This window comes from Hemiscyllium ocellatum, unplaced genomic scaffold (genome assembly GCF_020745735.1).
Source record: "Hemiscyllium ocellatum isolate sHemOce1 unplaced genomic scaffold, sHemOce1.pat.X.cur. scaffold_460_pat_ctg1, whole genome shotgun sequence".
In the NCBI taxonomy this organism is placed as follows: Eukaryota; Metazoa; Chordata; class Chondrichthyes; order Orectolobiformes; family Hemiscylliidae; genus Hemiscyllium; species Hemiscyllium ocellatum.
Genome location: NW_026869069.1, coordinates 216,428 through 235,781, shown reverse-complemented (window position 1 = coordinate 235,781; position 19,354 = coordinate 216,428). Strand labels below are relative to the sequence as shown.

At 45.5% G+C, this 19,354-nt stretch overlaps 1 long non-coding RNA gene across 1 annotated transcript in view; it reads left to right on the top strand.

Moving 5' to 3' along the window:
- The first annotated feature begins 18,170 nt into the window (after window positions 1–18,170).
- The window catches only part of LOC132813752 (uncharacterized), a 43,140-nt gene continuing 41,956 nt past the window's right edge, over window positions 18,171–19,354 (top strand). The window contains exon 1 of the long non-coding RNA XR_009644159.1: window positions 18,171–18,276. This is a non-coding gene — a long non-coding RNA (uncharacterized LOC132813752). The remainder of the gene's footprint in view (window positions 18,277–19,354) is intronic.

The following is a 19,354-nucleotide window of genomic DNA, read 5'->3' as shown; positions in this document are numbered from 1 at the left end:
CTCAAGCCAACAATGGTCCCCGGATGATTGATGTCAGCGGCGGACCAATGGAAGGGCAGGGGCGAGGCTGGAGGACCAGGCGGGGCAGTTGACCCTCCGACCAATCAGAGTGAATGAGAGGCGGGACTTGATTATAACATGTGATCATCCTCACGGACGGCGCGAATGTGCGGGCGGAGAGCTGTCGGTAAGGAAATAAATAAACAGCAGGAAGTGGGAGGGAAATGGTGTTGATCTGAGATGAGAGGTTTTGCAAACATTTGGTGCATATCGGAAAATACAAATTCGAAACTTACAGTCTCGTTTTGGCAGTGAATGGGAAAATGCCTCATCTCGCGATTGACTCGAGTAAGTGCCGCCATCTTTATTCGGGGCAACGATTCACTGGACACGTGCGTCCGCCAGCTTTGTAGGGGGCAAAGTTCAGAGGGGAGTATGTGGTAGAGTCATGGGGCAGGATTTGCACAGAGCATTTTCTCTGGATTTGTTTCGTCATTCATTTAAATGATTTGAGTGTGAATAGAGACGGTACAGTTAGTAAGTTTGCAGGTGATACCAAAATTGTTGGTGTTGTGGTCAGTGATAAAGATTATTTCAGAATACAATGGGATATTGATCAGATGGACGAATGGGCTGGGGAGTGGCAGATGGGTTTAATTTAGATAAATGTGAGGTGCAGCATTTTAGAAATGCAAATCAGAGCAGGACTGACACACTGAATTGTAAGGTCTTGGAGAGTCTTGTTGAACAAAGAGACCTTGGAATGCAGGTTCACAGTTCCTTGAAAGTAGAGTCACAGGTCGATAAGATAGTTAAGGCATTTGGTATGCTTCCCTTTATTGGTCAGAGCATTGAGTAAAGGAGCTGGACAGGACATTGGTTATGTCACTTTTGGAATATTGTGTGCAATTCTGGTCTCCCTCTTGTTAGAAGGAGGCACTGAAACTTGAAAGGTTTAAGAATTGATTTTCAAGGATGTTGCCAGGGTTGGAGGATTTGAGTTGCAGGGAGAGGCATAATAGGCTAGGGCCATTTTCCCTGGAGTGTCATAGGCTGAGGTGATGTTGAAGAGGTTTATGTAATAGTGAGGGGCATGGATAGCGTGAATAGACAAGCTGTTTACCCTAGGGTGGTGGAGCCCAGAACTAGAGGATATAGGTTTAGGGTGAGAGGTGACAGGAACTGAAAGAGCAACAAAAATTGTAACATTTCAAAGACATTGGAATAGGAAGGGTTCAGAGGGGTGTTGGCCAAGTGCTGGCAAATAGGAATAGATTAGGTTAGAATATCTAGTTGGCATAGACTGGTTGGACTGAAGAGTCTGTTTCTGTGCTAGATGTCTCTGACTGTGGGATCATAAAAGTGAACACTGCTCTGATTCGCCTCTGAGCTCCTTGATGTCTACTTGTTTGTTATCTAGCTTCCTCAGTCTCTGAGTGTATTTTTGCTCTGTTTAGTATTTTACTATTATGTTCACAGACCTTTTTGTAAATGAATTGTCCACTGCTGCCCGGCTCCTGGCCATCCTACAGAGGAGGTAGTACTGGATGTTTAGGAAAGGCCAGGGAACAAGAGAACAGTGATTCAAATACAGAGTACATGTATTTGGAAAGATGAGGAATGATTAGGGATAGTTAACATGGCTTTGTGTGTGGGAAATTTTCTCTCTCTCTCTCTCTCTCAAACTTGATTGAGTGTTTTTGAAGATGTGACAAAGATGATCGATGAAGGCAGACTGTGGACGTTGTCTATATGGACACTGAATGATGTTCCACAAAGCAGACTGGTTAGCAAGGTTAGATAACAGGAGGTGTTGGGAGAACTAGCCATTTGGATGCAAAACTGGCTTGAAGGTAGGAGGCAGAAAGTGTTGAAAGTGGTTTGCTTTGTGGACTGGAGGCCTGTGAGCAGCAGTGTGCTGCAGGAGTGGATATTGGGTCCTTAAATAATTGACTTGAATGTGAATATATGAGATACGATCAGTAGGTTTACAGAAGACACCGAAATTGGAGGTGTAGTGGACAATGAAGAAGGTTAGTTCAGAATTCAACAGGATCTTGACCAGATGGGCCATTGGGGCGAGGAATGGCAGACTGGGTTCAATTTAGACAAACGTAAGCTGTTGGATTTTGGAAAGGCAAATCAGGGCAGGACTTATACACTTAATGGTAAAGTCCTTGGGAATGTTGCTGAATATAGAGACCATGGAGTGCAGGTTCATTGTTCCTTGAAAATAGAGTTGCAGGTAAGCAGGCTAGTGAAGGTGGTGTTTGGGGTATGCTTATATTTATTGGTCAATGCGTTGTGAGTACAGAAGCTGGGACGTCAAATAGTGGCTGGACAGGACATTGATTAAGCCATTTCAGGAATTCTGTTTTAAGTTCGAAATTCCCTATTCTGATATTGTGAATCTTGAAAGAGTTCAGACAAGATTTACAAAGACTTTGCTAGTGTTGGAGGATTTGGGCTATAGGGAGAGGCTGAGTAGGCCAGGGTTAATTTCCCAGAAGAGTCAAAGAATGAGAGGTGACTTCATGGAGATTAATAAAATCATGAGGGGCATGGATAAGGTGAACAGCCAGGGTCTTTTCCCCCAGGTTAGGTGGGTTCAAAACAAAATCGCATGGGCTTATATTGAGAGGGCAAAGATTTAAAACGGATCTAAGAGGCAAGGTTTTCAAGCTGTGTGTGGTGTGTGTGTGGAATGAGCTGCCAGATGATGTAGTGGAGGCTGATACAATTACAACATTTGAAAGGCATCCGATTGGGTACGTGAAGAGGAAGAGTTTTGAATACTACGGACCAATTGCTGGCAAATGGGGCTCCATTTGTTGAGGATTCCTGGTTGGCATGGACAAATTGGACCAAAGATCTGTTTCTGTGCTGTACATCTCTATGACACTAATAAATGAAAATTAGATGTGTTCCTCTTTTGTGGAAAGCTCGCAGTAGCACAGATACTTGTTCTTGGAGATGAGAAGGTTAAGCAGTGATTTTGAACCAGTAAAAATTTGTTTCTAGGATATTTTCATTTGCAGAGAGAGGGGAATTGTTAACAATATCACAATTTTAGTAACTATTTTCAGGTAATTAGTAAATAATATGTGAACGTTATTTTATTCAGTATGTTCTGAGCATCTGGAACAGTCTGAATGGCAGCTGGACAGACTCAGCAGTTATTCATAAACAGATTTGGAATTTTACATTTTAAGGGAAGATTTGGGGGGGCTATGGGCAAATGGAAAGGGAGTTGGGACCGATTTGCAGCATCTCCAGAGGGAGAGGATACATCCCAAATGGGCTGAATAGCCCCCAGCCTCTGTGCTCTGTGATACTGCCCCGTTGACTGTGAATGTTGAAGCTCATCCCAGGGCAGAGAGAGGGAGGATCCCACCACTCACCTCACAACGGGCCCCGGATGATCGATGTCAGCGCATACCAATAGGGCCAGAGGGCAGTACTGGAGGACCAAGTCGTCCAACCAATCGGAGTGAATGAGGGCATCCTCCAGGCTGGAACTAAATAAAGGCACATATCGCAGAGATTTGAGAAACTGGAGACATGAGATAGGGAGCGTTCTGTGGCTGGTGAGGAATTATATAAATAAGGATGAGTTATGAGGCTGGATGAAGTGAGGTGATCAGGAGAGTTGAGGATGGAGGAATTTAGAGTTAGTGAGAATTGGAGTCATAATGTTATACAGCAAGGAAACATGCCCTGTGGTCCAACCAGTCCATGCCGACCATAATTGCAAACTGAACTAATTGTACCGGCCTCCGCTTGGTCCACATCCATCCAAATATTTCCTATTTATGTACTTCTCTGAATGTTGTTGTGGTTCTGTTCGCCGAGCTGGGAGTTTTTGTTGCAAACGTTTCATCCCCTTTCTAAGTAACACCTTCAGTGCTTGGGATGTCACCTAGAAAGGGGACGAAACGTTTGCAACAAAAACTCCCAGCTCGGCAAACAGAACCACAACAACAAGCAGCCGAGCTACAAATCTTCTCACAAACTTATCTGAATGTCTTTTAAATATCGTAATTGTATTCACAGCTTTCACTTCCTCTGGAAGTTCATTCCACACATTTTTTTTTGAAACCTTAATGTCTTTTCTCAAACCTTTCTCATCTCTTCCCAAAATGAATGCACCCGAGTTTTGAATCCCCCTCTTCCCCGGCTATCCCCCTTATCTACACTCTTTCTGATTTTAAAAAACTCTCATAAGGTCACCCCTCAACCTTCTGCACTCCATTGAAAAAATTCCCAGCCTATCCAGCCTCTCCTTATAATACAATCTCTCCATTCATGGCAACATGCTGGTCAATCTCTTCTGAACCTGCTCCAATTTAATAATATCCTTCCTATAACAGCACAACCAGATCTGGACAGAGTATTCCAGAAGGGGCCTTCCAACGTCCTGTACATCCTCAACATAATGTCCCAATTCCTGTACTCCAAGGTCTGAATAATGATGGTCAGTGTGCTGAGCACCTTCTTAACCACCCTGTCTACATGTAACACAAACTTCGAAGACGTGAAGCCCTCGGTCTCTTTGTTCCCATATCACTACTCAAGGCCCTACTTTTATTGAGTGTAAGTCCTACCCTCGTTTGTTTTGTCAGGATGTTATATTTTGCATTTATTCCAATCCAAAAAGTCCTTTTGAGTATAAAGGCATTAGGAGTATAATTCAGAGGGAAATCAGGAGGCAAAAAATGGACGTGAGATAGCTTTGGCGAATAGGGTTAAGGATAATCCAAAGAGCTTTTATAAATACATGAAGAACAAAAGGCTAACTAGGGAGAAAATAAGAGACCCGCAAAGATCAGCAAGGCAGCCATTGTGTGGAGCTGCAGGCGATGGGCGAGATAGAAAACCAGTGTTTTGCATCAGTGTTTACTGTGAAGAATTACATGGGAGATATAGAATGTGGGGAAATAAATGGTGACATCTTGAAAAATGTCCATATTACAGAGGAGGAGGAGATGCTGGATGAGTGGCTAAGGAGCTGGTGCAGGGGAAAAGGATTCACGTTTTTTCGATCATTATGATCTCCTCTGGAGTAGAGTTGACCTGCACAAGAAGGATGGATTGTACCTGAATTGGAAGGTGTCTAACATCCAGGCAGGGAGATTTGCTGGTGATACTCGGGAGGCATTAAACCAGTGAGGGAGTGGGTGTAAACCCAAGAAGATAGTGAGGAAAGAGACATGGCTGAGGCTGGTACAGTTCAGAAGTCAAATAGTCAAGGCAGGCAAGGGCAAGGCACAGAATGAAGTCGGACCGAGCAGTTGCACTGCATTTACCTCAATAGAAGAGACCTGACAGGGAAGGCAGATGAGCTTAGGGTATGACTTTGGACATGGCACTGGGATATTATAGCAATTACAGAGGCATCACCCAGGGATGGATAGGACTGGCAGCTTAATGTTCCAGGGTATAGATGCTATTGGAAGAATGGAAAGGGGGACAGGAGAGGGGGAGGAGTGGCATTTTTGATTCTGGATAGCATTATGTTTTTGCTTAGGGAAGATATTCCTGAAGTATGCCCAGTGAAGTTATTAGGTGGAACTGGGAAATAAGAAAGGGATGATCACCTTATTGGGGTTTTCTGCATGGATTTTGTCCGGGTGCTCCGGTTTCCTCCCATAATCCAAAAAGGTGCAGGTTAGGTGGAATGTCCAGGCTGAATTGCCCATAATGTTCAGGGATGTGCAGGTTGGCTGGCCCTGGGAAATGCAATGTTTCAGGGGGAGGTTAGGAGGCTCTCCAGGTCAGTATCAATGTGATGTGCTGAATGACCTGCTTCCACACTTGGGATTCTCTGATTATTCTACTAGTTTTAAAATAGTTACAGAAAATAATAGACCAGATCTAAAAGTTAAGGTTCTAAATTGGGCAAAGGCCAATTTTGATGGCACAAGGCAAGAACTTTCATCTGGCCCCTGCAGCCTGCTCTACCATTCAATAAAATGAGGGCTGATCTTTTCATGGCCTCAGCTCCACATTCCTGCTCTCTCACCATAACCCTTAATTCCTTTCCTGTTCATAAATCTAATTTTGCCTTAAAGGCATTCAAGTTGATAACGTCAAATGTTGGACTCAGCAGGGAATTCCACAGATTCACAACCTTTAGCTGAAGAAGCTCCTCCTGAACTCAGTCCTAAATCTGCTCCCCCTTATTTTGAGGTAATGCTCTGTAGTTGGACCCGCCCCCAGGGGAAATAGCCTCCCTGCTTCTATCTTATCTACTCCCTTCATAATTTTATTGTTTCCTCTCCAACCTCCCATTCTACTAAATTACAATGACGATAGAACCAGTTTTCTCAATCTCTCCACATACACCAACCCTCAACTCCCAACTCAAACTAGTGAACTTCCTCTGTACTCCCTGCAGTGCCAGTACATCCTTGCTAATGGAAGGAGACCAAACCTGTACACAGTACTCCAGGTGTGGCCTCCCCAGCCCCCTGTACAGCTGCAGCATAACCATCCCTCTAGCAATGAAGGACAATATTCCCTTCACTGCCTTAATTACCTGCTGTACCTGCAAACCAGCTTCCTGTGATTCACACACAAGGACACCCAGCTCCCTCTGCACAGCAGCCTGCTGCATGTTTACATCATTTCATCATCCAGTTTGCTGTTAGTCCGACAAAAATGGATGACCTCACGTATCCCAACATTGTACTCCATCTGCCAGATCCTTACCCACCCACGTAACCTCTCTGTATCCCTGTGCAGAATGACAGTGGTCTCTGCAGACACTGCTCTACCTCATCTTTGTATGAAATGTGAACTCTCACGCCGTATACTTGGTCCTCAACTCCAAAACATTTGTGTAAATTGCAAACAGTTGTAGTGCCAACACTAATCCAAACACCCATTTATCCCCATTCTGTATTTTTTGTTTGTTAACCGATCCTGTATCAATAATAATTACCCATAATGCTGTGCATCTTTACCTAATACAGCAGTCTTTTGTGTGGCAACTTACCGAATACCTTCTGGAAATCCAGGTACACCACCTCCCCCGAGTCCGCCTTGTCCAACGCTCTCGTCGTATCCTCAAATAATTCCAGGAAATCCATTAAACGTGACCTGCCTTTCATGAATCCATGCTGTGTCTGCGAAATGAGACAATTTCTACCCAGATATCTCACCACTACTTCCTCGAGGGATTCAAGCATTTTCTCCACTACAGAAGTTAAGCTAACGGGTCCTTTTTGAAAAATAATGTTATCAATTTGCAGCTTCCAGTCTGTCCAAACCATCCCAGAATCCAACAAATTGTAGTGAATTGTCACGAGTCTATTTGTTATTCCCCCACCCCCACCATCTTCTTTAGTCCCTCGAATGCATTCCATCAGGGTCAGGAGACCCATCTACCTTTAGGCTGTTATCTTTCCCAACATTGCCTCTTTACTGGGAGTGATTGTTTCTCTGTCCTCATCTGCCATTGCCTCCATAGGCCTGTGACAGTGAGAGTATATAGACAGTATGTTCCTGTTAAGGCCAAGGCTGGGAGATGTAGAGAATGCTGCCTGTCGAAAGAAATTGAGGGCCTGGTCAAGAAAATGAAGGAGGCATATGGGAGGTACAGAAAGCTGTATTTCTGAAAATCCCTAGAGGAGTATAGGGGCAGTAGGAGTATACTCGAGGTAAACCAGGAGGGCAAAAAGGGGACATGACATAGCTTTAGGAAATGGGTTTAAGGAGAATCCAAAGTGATTGTACAAATACACTAAGGACAAATGAGTAATCAGGCAGAGAATAGGTACCCGCAAACATCAAGGCTGTCTGTGGAACCGCAGGAGGTGAGAGAGGTTCTGTATGAGCGGAGAGGTTTTACAAACAAAATGTGCACATCGGAAAACACAAAGTTGAACATCCCAGTCTCGTGTTTTCAGTAAACGGGGACTTGCCTCAGTGTGGCTGCACCCATGAGTACGAGTCACCATCTTTATTTGGGACAAGAATTCACTGGACACGTGTGGAGCCGCCAGCTTTGTAGGGGGCAAGGTGCAGCCAGGCGCATGTGCAGCCTTTCTCTGGTACAGAGTCATTGGGCAGGATTTACACAGAGCACATTCAAACTCAGAGAAATGGATGTTAATTTCTGGATTTGTTTCGTCATTCATTTAAATGATTTGGTATCGTAAATGAGTTTGCAGGTCATATAAAATTGGAGGTATTGTGGATAAACAAGAAGGTTTCCTCAGATTACTATGAGATATTGATGAGATGGGGTTTAATTTTGATAAATGTGACGTGCTGCATTTTGGAAAAGCAAATCAGGGCAGGACTTATACACTGAATGGCAAGGCCCTGGAGATGTTTGCGGAACAAAGAGACCTTGGACTGCGGGTTCATTGTCTTTGCAAGTCAAGTTGCAGGTAGATAGGATGATGAAGAAGGTGTTCAGTATGTTTTCCTTTATTGGTTCGAGCGTTGAGTATAGGATGTGGGAGGTCCTGTTGCTGTACAGGACATTCGTTAGGCCACGTTTGGAATATTGTGTGCAGTTCTGGCCTTCCGATCAGAAGGGTGCTGTGAAACTTGAAAGGTTTCAAAAAAGACTTCCAAGGATGTTGTTAGGGTTTGAGATTGAGCTACAGGTTGAGGCATAAAAGGCTGGGACTGTTTCCCCGGAGTGCCATAGGCTGAGCGGTGATGTTATGGAGGTTTATACTATCATGAGGGGCATGAATAGAGTAAACGAACAAGGTGTTTTCCCTGGAGTGGTGGTGTCCAGAAGTAGAGGGCATTGCTTTAGGGTGAACGGATAAAATTTCAAAGGGGCCTAAAGGACAACTCTTTCATGCAGTGGGTGGAATGAGCTGCCAGAGGAAGTGATGGAGACGCGTACAACTAAAACATGTTAAAGGCATCTAAATAGACACATGATATGATTAGGAAGCGTTTACAGGGATATGGGCCAAGTGCTGGCAAATGGGAATAGATTAGGTTCGGATACCTGGTTGGCTTGGATGAGTTAGACCGAAGGGTCTGTGTCGGTGCTATACATCTCTATGACTGTGGGATCATAACAGCTTATACTGCTCTGCTTCATCTCTGGGCTCCCTCATGACCACTTTGTCAATATCTAGCTTCCTCAGTCTCGAACAATGGGTGTATTTTTGGTCTGTTTTGTATTTTACTATTACTTTTACAGATAATTTTGTAAGTTAATTTTTCACTGCCGCCCAGCCCCTGACCATGTGCTGCTTATTAATATTTTTCTGGAAAATCTTTGACAGTCAAGAATTCCTTTTTCCAATAAGCAAGTGTATTTTCCTTCCATTTCTGACTATCAAATTCTGAACCATTTTCATTCACTGTAATCCATTTTGCAATCCCTGAAACATCAACTGTGTTTCTCCTTCCACTGATTCCAGTGATTCAGTCCCAAAGCCCTGTTGCCTGTGGAGAGGGTGATGTTTGATTTTCTTGTACAGCTGCAGTTTGTGTGGTGAAGGTGCTCCCACAATGTGGTTGGGTAAGAGACATTACAGAGTATTCATTACAGCAACAGTGATGATGTGAAGATAATGTCCAAATCAAGAACAGTTTGTAGTTTCATTATCATGCTTATAATTTCGCAAAAATATTATTGCGAACTTTAGACATAAGGCCAGAGATGGTGATATTAGGTCAGACAACCAAAAGCATTGCCAAATAAGCAGGTTTTGAGGAATGTCTTAAAGGAGGAAAGCAGACCTATGAAGGTTTGGCTGTGAATTTCAGACCTTGCTGCTTTGGCAACTGTAAAAGCAGCCACACAGGTGAGGTAATGAATTACCAGATCATTGGGAGTCTCGAACAGAATGGGTTGTCGAGGTCTCATAGGGTGTGTGATGCAGCGAGCTAGGGATCATCACAACCAGGAATTACATCAAGGGTGAGAATTTTAAATTGAGGGATGTGGGCCGGATGCTGGCAGGTGAGACTAGATCAGGTTGGAATATCTGGTCGGCATGGACAGGTTGGATTGAAGGGTCTGTTTCCATGCTGTACATCTCTATGGCTCTATGTTGTTGATTATGAATAGCAGACTTTTGATGGATCAACAAGTTTTGGTACGAGGGAGAACATGGGCAGCAGAGATTTAATTTTTGTTGAGATTACAGGGAGGTTGAATGTGGGAAGCTGGTCAGGAATGTGTTTGTATAAAGAGAATATATGAGCTGAGACAAGGGTGGAATCAGCTAGAAATAGTGGTGTTGGAGTGGGACTGGACTGTCCCCCTCACCTCACCTCTGGGATTCAGCTGGTTGTCAGGTTGTGAATCAGGCGGTAACACAATCGGGAGCTGAGTGGCCCTGGTGGAGCCTAAAATGAGTGTCACTCAGCTGGCTGTTGCTGAGCAGCTTCTGCTTGGTAGCCCTGTTGATGACATCTTCCATCACTTTACTGCTGATCGAGTGTGGACTGACAGAGGGAAATTTCCTGGATTGGATTGCGCTGTGTTTTTGTGTTGAACATCCCTGGGCAATGTTCCACATTGTCGGTAGATGCCAGTGCTGGAGCGGTACTTGGCTTGGTGGGTGGCAAGTTCTGGAGCGCAAGCCATCAGTCTTATTGCCAGAATACTGGCAGGGCCGATAGCCTTTGCACTACTTAACCCCTCCATCAGTAAGGGTGGGGATATCTGTGATGCTTCCTCCAATGAGTTGTTTAATTGTCCATCACTGTTCACAACTGGGTGTGGCAGAACTGCAGAGCTCTGATCTGTTCCATTGGTTGTAGAATCACTTAGCTCTGTCACTTGCTACTGATGCTGTTTGATATGCAGATGGTCCTGTTAGGTAGCTTCACCAGGTTGGCACTTCATTTTTAGGTATGCCTGGTGCTGCTCAAGGCATGCCCTCCTTTCCTGTCCGTTGTGATGGGTGAGTGCAGGATGTACAAACCCATGAGATTACAGATTGTGTTGGAGTACAGTTCTGTTGCTGTTGTTATCCCACAGTGCCTCAGAGAGATCCAGTTTGAGTTCCTACATCTGTCCCATTTAGCACGGTGATAGTACCACTCAGCACAAGGGAGGTTTTTCTCAGCTTTAAGCCAAGACTTATATCTCCAAAAGGAATGTGTGTTGGTCGCTCTTACCAATACTGTCATGGACAGATGTATCTGCAGCTGGTCAATTCATAACAATGAGATCAAGTATGTTTTTCCCTCTTGTTGGTTCCCTCACTACCTGCTGCAGACTCCGTTGAGCAGCTATATCCTTTAGGACCTGACCAGCTCTGCCAGTAATTCTGTTGCAGAGCTAGTCTCGATTGTGGACATTGAAATCCTGTACCCAGAGTACGTTTGACACCATTTTACTTCCTCAGTGCTTCCTCCAAATGTTGTTTAACATGAAGGACAACTGATTCATCAGCCAAGGGAGGACGATATGTGGTAATCAGCAAGAGTCATGAGACTTCCTGCTGTCCGGAGCCAATGCTGAATCCTCCCAGGGCAATCCTCCCTGTCTGTACACCACCTCTGCCGGGTCTGTCCTGCCGGTGGGACCAGACATATCCAGAGCTTTCACGAGAACGTGAAGACTGCAGATGCTGGAGATCAGAGTGGAGAGTGTGGTGTTGCAAAAGCACAGCAGGTCAGGCTGATGAAGTGCTTAGGCCCGAAATGTCGATTCTAATCTTCTCCTCGAATGCTGCCTGACCTGTTGTGCTTTTCCATCACCACACTCTCGATATCTGGTGTCTGGTCATTGTCTGTAAGGGTTGATTTCATGAGTATGAGTATGTCAGGCTGTTCCTTGATTGGTCTGTGAGACAGCTATGCACATTTTGGCACCAAACTGCAGATGTTAGTCTGGAGGACGTTGCACCATCGAGCGGGCTGATTCTGTGGTTGTATTTCCTAATGCCCTGTTCGATGCCAAGTGGTCCATCCAGTTTCATTCCTTTGTTGAGACTTTGCAGTGATTAATACAGTGAGTAGCTGGCTGGGCCACTGTCAGGTTGGCAGGAGTTTTTCCGCCATTGACAATGGTTCCATGGAGATCAGGAGATTCCTAATTCCAGTTATTTTTTCTTGAATTCAGATTCCACAATCTGCCAAGACCGAATTGGAACCAGGACTTCAGTCGTTTGTTGCAATATTCTGGATAGAAGTTACGTACACCAGGTTTGTTCGCTCACTTTTAAAATCACTTACCCCGGTTTTGTTTCTTTGTGAAACACTGTCCATCATCCTCTCTCCTCCATCCTTCTCTCCAACAACCAGACTTTTGAGTCCATGGAGTTTCACTGTCACTAAGACTGAGGTAATCGGATATTTTGCTTCCCTCCCTCCCACTAGCCCACCGAGTCAAACTGCATCACCGAGTGTTCCTGGTTTTTGTACAAAACAGACATCTTTCTCCAATCTCATGTGAAGCCTTATCAGAGCTCATCTTGACCCTTTACCCTAATTTCAGTAAACTATAGACTTTCCAACTCTCTTTCCTCCTCCCCCTCCTCATCAGTCCCCCTCACCGATTCACAGATATTGTTCCTTGTTCTGTCTTTTCTGGTTATGTCCTTCTCTCCCAAAATCCTGCTCCATCTGCACTCTCCCCTTCCTTTCTGAATTCCTTGCATTTGGTGTCCTTAGTCCCTCCTGTATCTCACCTACATACTGCCAGGAGGTGACATTGTGCAAAAGCACCATGTTAGGTTTCACATGGACACTGACATTGCCCAGCTCTCCCTCCCCAACATCCCTCTCCATTACTCCACTGTTATTCCGTTATCAAACTTCTTACCACATTCACACTACTCAATTAGCTGCAGTTTCCTCCGACGAAACATTGTAATGGTTAAACCCATGGCCTGATAAATTACTTTCCATTACTGCTGAGCCTCTCCCTCTCACTGAGAACTCTCTTAGGCAGAACTACACTCTTCACAGTATTGATGTCATATCTGACCCCAAGCTGACCTTCTGATCAGGCATCTACACAATCACAAACACCAGGAATTCCAATCTCTTGAACGTTGTTTATCTCCTCCTCACCCCAGTTCCATTGCTTCTTCCCCGCGTCTGTGTCGCCTTACATTTGATGAATCTGAAACGGAACCCTTGATTCCGTGAGAGAGCCAGAATTTGGTTTCAGACTCCCCTATGGTGGGAAACTATTTATCTTGTCAAAACCCTTAAGAATCTGGTGGTGGGATCTGATTGTAGGTGATGGAACTTGCAGAGAATGATGTGTTGTATCTGGGTGGAAGGTAAGGACTTGGGGAGGATTCTATCTTTGCAGTTGGAGGTGTGGGTTTTAAAGGCAGAGATGCGTGAAGTGGAGGAGACACATTCGATGGTATTGATCATGTGGGATGGAAAATTGCGGTCCTTGAAATACGGGGCCATTTGGTATGTTCAGGATTCAGTGGAACACTGCAGTAAGCATGAGACAGAGACGTTGGCCAGGGAACAGGCTCATGTGTTAAAGTGACAGGCAGCTGGAAGCTCAGGGTCTGTTTTTGCAGCAGAACGTAGATCATCAGTCGCCATTTCCGCCACCTCCACTGAGATGCTGCCAGACACAGGTTGCTGTCTTCTCCATTAACAACTATGCACCCTCCCAGCCAGCTCGTAATCCATTCCTTTGTCTTTCCAAATGTTCCAGTCTCTCTTTGAGTTCTGTCCTTGCCTAGTATTAACTCGTAAACCCCTATCTCCTACAGAACAAAGAAACTTGTCAGGTTAGTTGAATTGGCCAAGCTAAATTTCCCATAATGCTCAGGGATGTGTAGGTTCGGTGCATTAGTCAGGTGAAATATACAGTAATAGGGTAGGGGAATGGGTCTGGGAGGGATATGCTTCAGAGGGACGCTGTGGAACTTTTGGGCCGGATGGCCTGTTTCCACACTGTCAGGATTCTAATTTTCCCAGTTCCCATCGGTTCTGAGGAAGGGCCACTGGACAGATTTCTGTTCCCAGATGCTGCCAGACCTGCTGAGCTTTCCCAGCACCTCCTGCTTGTTGTTCCTGATTGACACCATCCATCCACCTTCCGGGTTTGATTCAGGCAGGGGGAGGATCCCACCACTGACCTCACAATGGGGTCCAGCTGATTGGTGGCAGCTTCGGACCAATAGGAAAAGGTGGTGGGACTGGTGGACCAAGTGGAACCAGCTGGTCATCCAAACAATGGGAGTGAATGAGGGGCGTGGCCAGTGGGATGACACGTCACCAGTAACTCCGCCTGTGCAGTGTCACGTGACTCGGCTGTTGGTGAATGTGGGAGACACAAACAGGGAAGGGGAGAGTGGCCTCGGAGACAGGGAGATAATGAGTCACTTTAGGCTGGGAAGTTTTAATTACACTCTGTGCGGGTCGTTAGTCTGAATTAGAAACTGCCTGCAGTTTGCAGCAGATGGGAAAACGGCTGCGGTCCTGAGGCAGTGATAGTACCTGGGATATGGTCGTCATCTTTATTGGGGGCAAGGTACAGTGAGGCGCATGTGCATGTCCCTTTCCTAGGATGGGGTGGGGCTTACGATTTGAAGAGAGGTATTTACACATCAAGCACATACTATGAGAAAAGTATGTCTTTATATTCTTCCTGTACTGACTGTGAGTTTGGTTTTGTGAATTCATTTCATAGGATATCAATTCAGAATAATTGAGGCTGGGATCTCAAAGTTTTTACAGTCATTGGAGTCATCAGGATCTGAATATCATTGGCATTTAACTGTGGAAGGAGAAAGGTTTGTCTGTTCTGTCTGTGGGAAAATATCTCCAATATTTTTGTTAAGCAGAAAGATGTACAAATTCGTGATTGGATCACCCTTTGTGTGTGTGCACTGTTCTGGGCCCTGCAGCTGAGGAAGGAGATATTGTCCTGAGAGAGAGCACAGATTTATCCAAATTACACCTCGTCTCTTTATAAGAACTGTCTGATTTAGACCCAATCACCCACTTCATGATGTTAACCTGTCAACTTCATATTTTCAATTCCCTGCAAACTTCCCATTAAAAATCCTTTTGGACTCAAATTCCAGTACCTTTTCAGGTGGAATGTTCCAGATTCTGACAACTGTCTGTTCATTCAGAAACTGCTCTGGTCAATGTTGACTCTGGGATTACAAGGGACTGAATTGAAAGATAAGATGCTGTTCCTGAGCTCCCATTGAGATGCATTGGAACAGTAGAGGAGGCTGAGGGCAGTGTAGGTATGAGCAGACAATGACAATGACAGGGCTGCACTGTGAGGGCTGCTTGGCTCAATGAGAGTGTTTTGGAGTTGGGTGTAAACAGACTGATGTGAGACAGGGAAACGGTGAAGCTGAAACTCCGTTTTAGTTCAGGCTGTTCAGAAATTCACATGGTCCCAATGGGAACCGCCAGTTTTTAAGTGATACCTGCGGAGTATTTGTTAACATTTTTAATGTATTTTTAGTGAGGGCAGTTGAGAGTTAACCACATTGCTGTGGGTCTGGAGTCACATGTTGGCAGACCAGGTGAGGATGGCCATTTCCTTCCTGACAGGACATGAGTGAACCAGATGGGTTTTCTAACAATCGACAATAGTTTCATGATCATCATTCGCCTTTTCATTCTAGATTGTATTGGATTCCGATGCTGCCATCAGCCATGTTGGGATTCTAACCCTAATCCTCGGAACACTGCACATATCACTCATCTGGCAGGAATACCATTAAGCCATTGCCTCAATTTTTAGCAATGTTTAAAAGAAAGTTCCATCATTCTACGTGTACAATGTGAGATAAAATACTGCAACGTCCATGTGTCAGCCTCTCCACAAGGTCAATCAACACAAATTTGTTTGGGGGCGAAATATTGCACTTTTTTGGGGGGTGGGGTTTATTAAACAAAAATGAATCCAAATAAAAATCTGATGGCACGGACATGTAATTTCTGAAGCCGGAGGGGGATTACAGAGACAGGGAGAGTTGTGGGGCTGGAGGGGGATTACAGAGACAGGGAGGGTAGTGAAGCCGGAGGGGGATTACAGAGACAGGGAGGGTAGTGAAGCCGGAGGGGGATTACAGAGACAGGGAGGGTGGTGAAGCCGGAGGGGGATTACAGAGACAGGGAGGGTGGTGAAGCCGGAGGGGGTTTACAGAGACAGGGAGGGTGGTGAAGCCGGAGGGGGATTACAGAGACAGGGAGGGTGGTGAAGCCGGAGGGGGATTACAGAGACAGGGAGGGTGGTGAAGCCGGAGGGGGATTACAGAGACAGGGAGGGTGGTGAAGCCGGAGGGGGATTACAGAGACAGGGAGGGTGGTGAAGCCGGGGGGCGGATTACAGAGACAGGGAGGGTTGTGGGGCCAGAGGGGGATTGTTGTCCAAACATCACTGTGGTGTACATGGACTGCAGCATTTCAGGGAGGCGGTTAACCACCACTTTCTCCAAGACAAGTAAAGGTGGCCAATAAATACTGGTCTGGGCAGCAATGGCAACCCCCAGTGAATAAAACCAAGCAGTGACCTCTCTGAGCTGACTTGCTGTGAAGTTAAAAACCTCTGGAAATGGAGTAGGCAGAGAAGAGAAACAGTGACATTTCACAGCTGCCCTCAGAGAGACCTCACCCTTGGAAGTACTCAGAGCCGGGGATCAGCTCAGTGAGTTTCAGTCTCTTCAAACATCAATCTTAGTCAGTTTTATTTTATTAAATCTACAATCATGAGTCAGGTGAGGATTTCTTTTTAATGTCTTACGGTCTCTTGATTGAAAGTTTAAGATATAAAACGTAAGCAATAAGTTATTCTCAGGCAGTATTTTTCGAGCAGTAAGACTGTGCCTTTGTCTTGGTCTGTAGGTTGTTAAGGCGGAGAGATGGCCTGTTGTAGAGTGGTGTGCTGTTCCTGTCGGGTGCGGAAGATTAGGGAGAGTTTCAATGAACCTGATGATTTGTCTGCAGGAAGTGTGATTGCAAATCCTATTGGATCACATGGATTGGTGGAGGAGTGATTAAAGGCAGTTAGGAATTGACAGGAGCCGGGGAGTGTGATAGGCGGCAGTCTCAGGATACTGCAGATACAGTCAGGTATGAGGGTTACCTCCAGAAAAGCTAGGAGGGGTAGGTAGGTACTGCAGGAGTCTCCTGTGGCTATCCCCATCTCAGACAAGTGTACTGTTTTGGAAAATGTAGGTGGTAATAGACTTTCAGGGGAAAGTAGCACTGACAGCCAAGTTACTGGGACTGAGACTGGCTTCTAACATAATGTGAGGTGTATCCAGTTCCACACGATCGATGGTGATAGGGGACTCTCTCGTCAGGGGCACAGTCTGCCGTTTCTGCAGGTGACAGTGAGAGATCAGAATGGGGTGGTGCTGCCCTGGTGCCAGTGTCAAGGATATCTCTCAGAGGGAGCAGAACATTCTCAAAGGGGAAAATAACCAGTGGGAGGACATTGTACATTGGTACCAATGACATAGGAAGGGGAAAGCATGGGGTCCTGAGGAGCAGGGAGATTTGCTAGTGCCACTCGGGAGGCATTAAACCAGTGAGGGAGTCGGGGTAATCCTAAAGAGATAGTGAGAAAAGAGGTGAGTCTGAGGCTGGTACTGTTCACCAGATCAGACTGTCAAGGCAGGCAAGAGCAAGTCACAGAATGAGGTGCGACGGACCAGTTGCACTGCATTTATTTCAGTGCAAGAGACCTGACAGGTCAGGCAGGTGGGCTCAGGGTATGGTTTTGAACATGTGACTGGGATATTACAGCAATTACAGAGGCAGCACTCAGGGATGGATAGGACTAGCAGCTTAATGTTCCAGGGTATAGATGCTATAGCAAGGGGACAACAGAGCAGGGGGAGAGGTGTTTTTGATTTGGGTAACATTATGGCTGGGCTTCGGGAGGATATTCCTGGGAGTACATCCAGGCAAGTTATTTGGGTGGTACTGAGAAATAAGAAAGGGATGACCATCTTACTGGGATTGTATTATAGACTCTCTCCCAATAGTCAGCGGGGAATTGAGACACAATTTTACCGGCAGACCTCAGTTATCTGTAAAACTATAGTTGCAATGATAAGGGGTTTTAACTTTACCAACATGGCCTCGGAGTGCTGTAGTGTTAAGGGCTTGGATGGAAAGGTATTTGTTCAGTGTGTACGAGAACATTTCTGATTGAGTTTGTAGGATGTACCTACTAGAGAAGGAACAAAACCTGACCTGTTTCCTTTATTCATTCACAGGATGAGGCTGTCACTGGCTCGGCCAGCATTTATTGCTGCGTTTACCCAGAGGGCAGTTAAGAATCAACCACGTTGCTATAGGTCTGGAGTCCCATGCTGACCAGACCAGGTAAGGTTGGCATTTTCCTTCCCTAAAGGTCATGAGTGAACCACATGGGTTTTTTCAACAATTGACAATGGATTCCTTGTCGTCACTAGATTATTTTTTCCAGATATTTATTGAATTCACTTTCCAAAATCTGCCGTGATGGGATTCAAACCCTTGTCCCCAGAACGTTATCTGGGTCTCTGGATTAACTGTCTAGTGATAATTTCACTCCATCATCACTGCCTCTTAGGAAATGAGGCAGGGTGAGTGACTGAGTTATCAGTGGGGCAGCACATCAGCACCAAAGATCCCACAGTATTGTGGCTCAGTGGTTAGCGCTGCTTCCTCAGCACCAGAGACCTGGGTTTGATACCAGCCTCAGGCAACTGTCTGTGTTGGAGTTGGCACATTCTCCCCAGTGTTTGTGAGGGTTTCCTTCGGATATTCAAATTTACTCCTACAGTCCAAAGATGTGTAGGTTAGTTGGATGAACCATGTTAAATTTCCCATAGTGTCCAGATGCAGTATATGAGGTTTTGGGATGTGCAGGCAAATCTCTGCCTGATGTAAAAAGATCGTTTTGAGGTCCTGGACAGAGCTCAGTGAGGTGTGGCTGAACGTTTTACATTTCCCGTGGCGGTAAGGGAAGGTCAAAGGTGTGGAGCATGTGTTGGTGGGAGGGTGTGGACCTAACAAGGGAGGTGCAGAGGGAATGGTCTCTGTGGAACGCAGATAGCGGTGGGGAGGGAAATATGTCTATGGTGGGGTCTGACTTTAGGTAGCAGAAATAAGAGGTTAATGCGCTGTATCTGGAGATTAGTGGGGTGGAAGATGAAGACCGCAGGGCTGTATTCTTTATTGTGGCTGGAGGGGTGGGGTAAAGGTGGAGGTGCGGGAAGTGGAGGGTATGTGTTGGAGGGCATTGTTGATCAAGTCAGAGGAAAGTTACGGTCCTTGTAGTAGGCCTTTCTGGGATGTCCTGGAATAGAATCCAAAGAGATTAAACAAATATATCACAGACAAAAGATTAACTGGACCAGAGAATAGGACCCCTAAAAGGTCAACAAGGCTGTCTATGGAACCACAGGGGGTGTGAAAT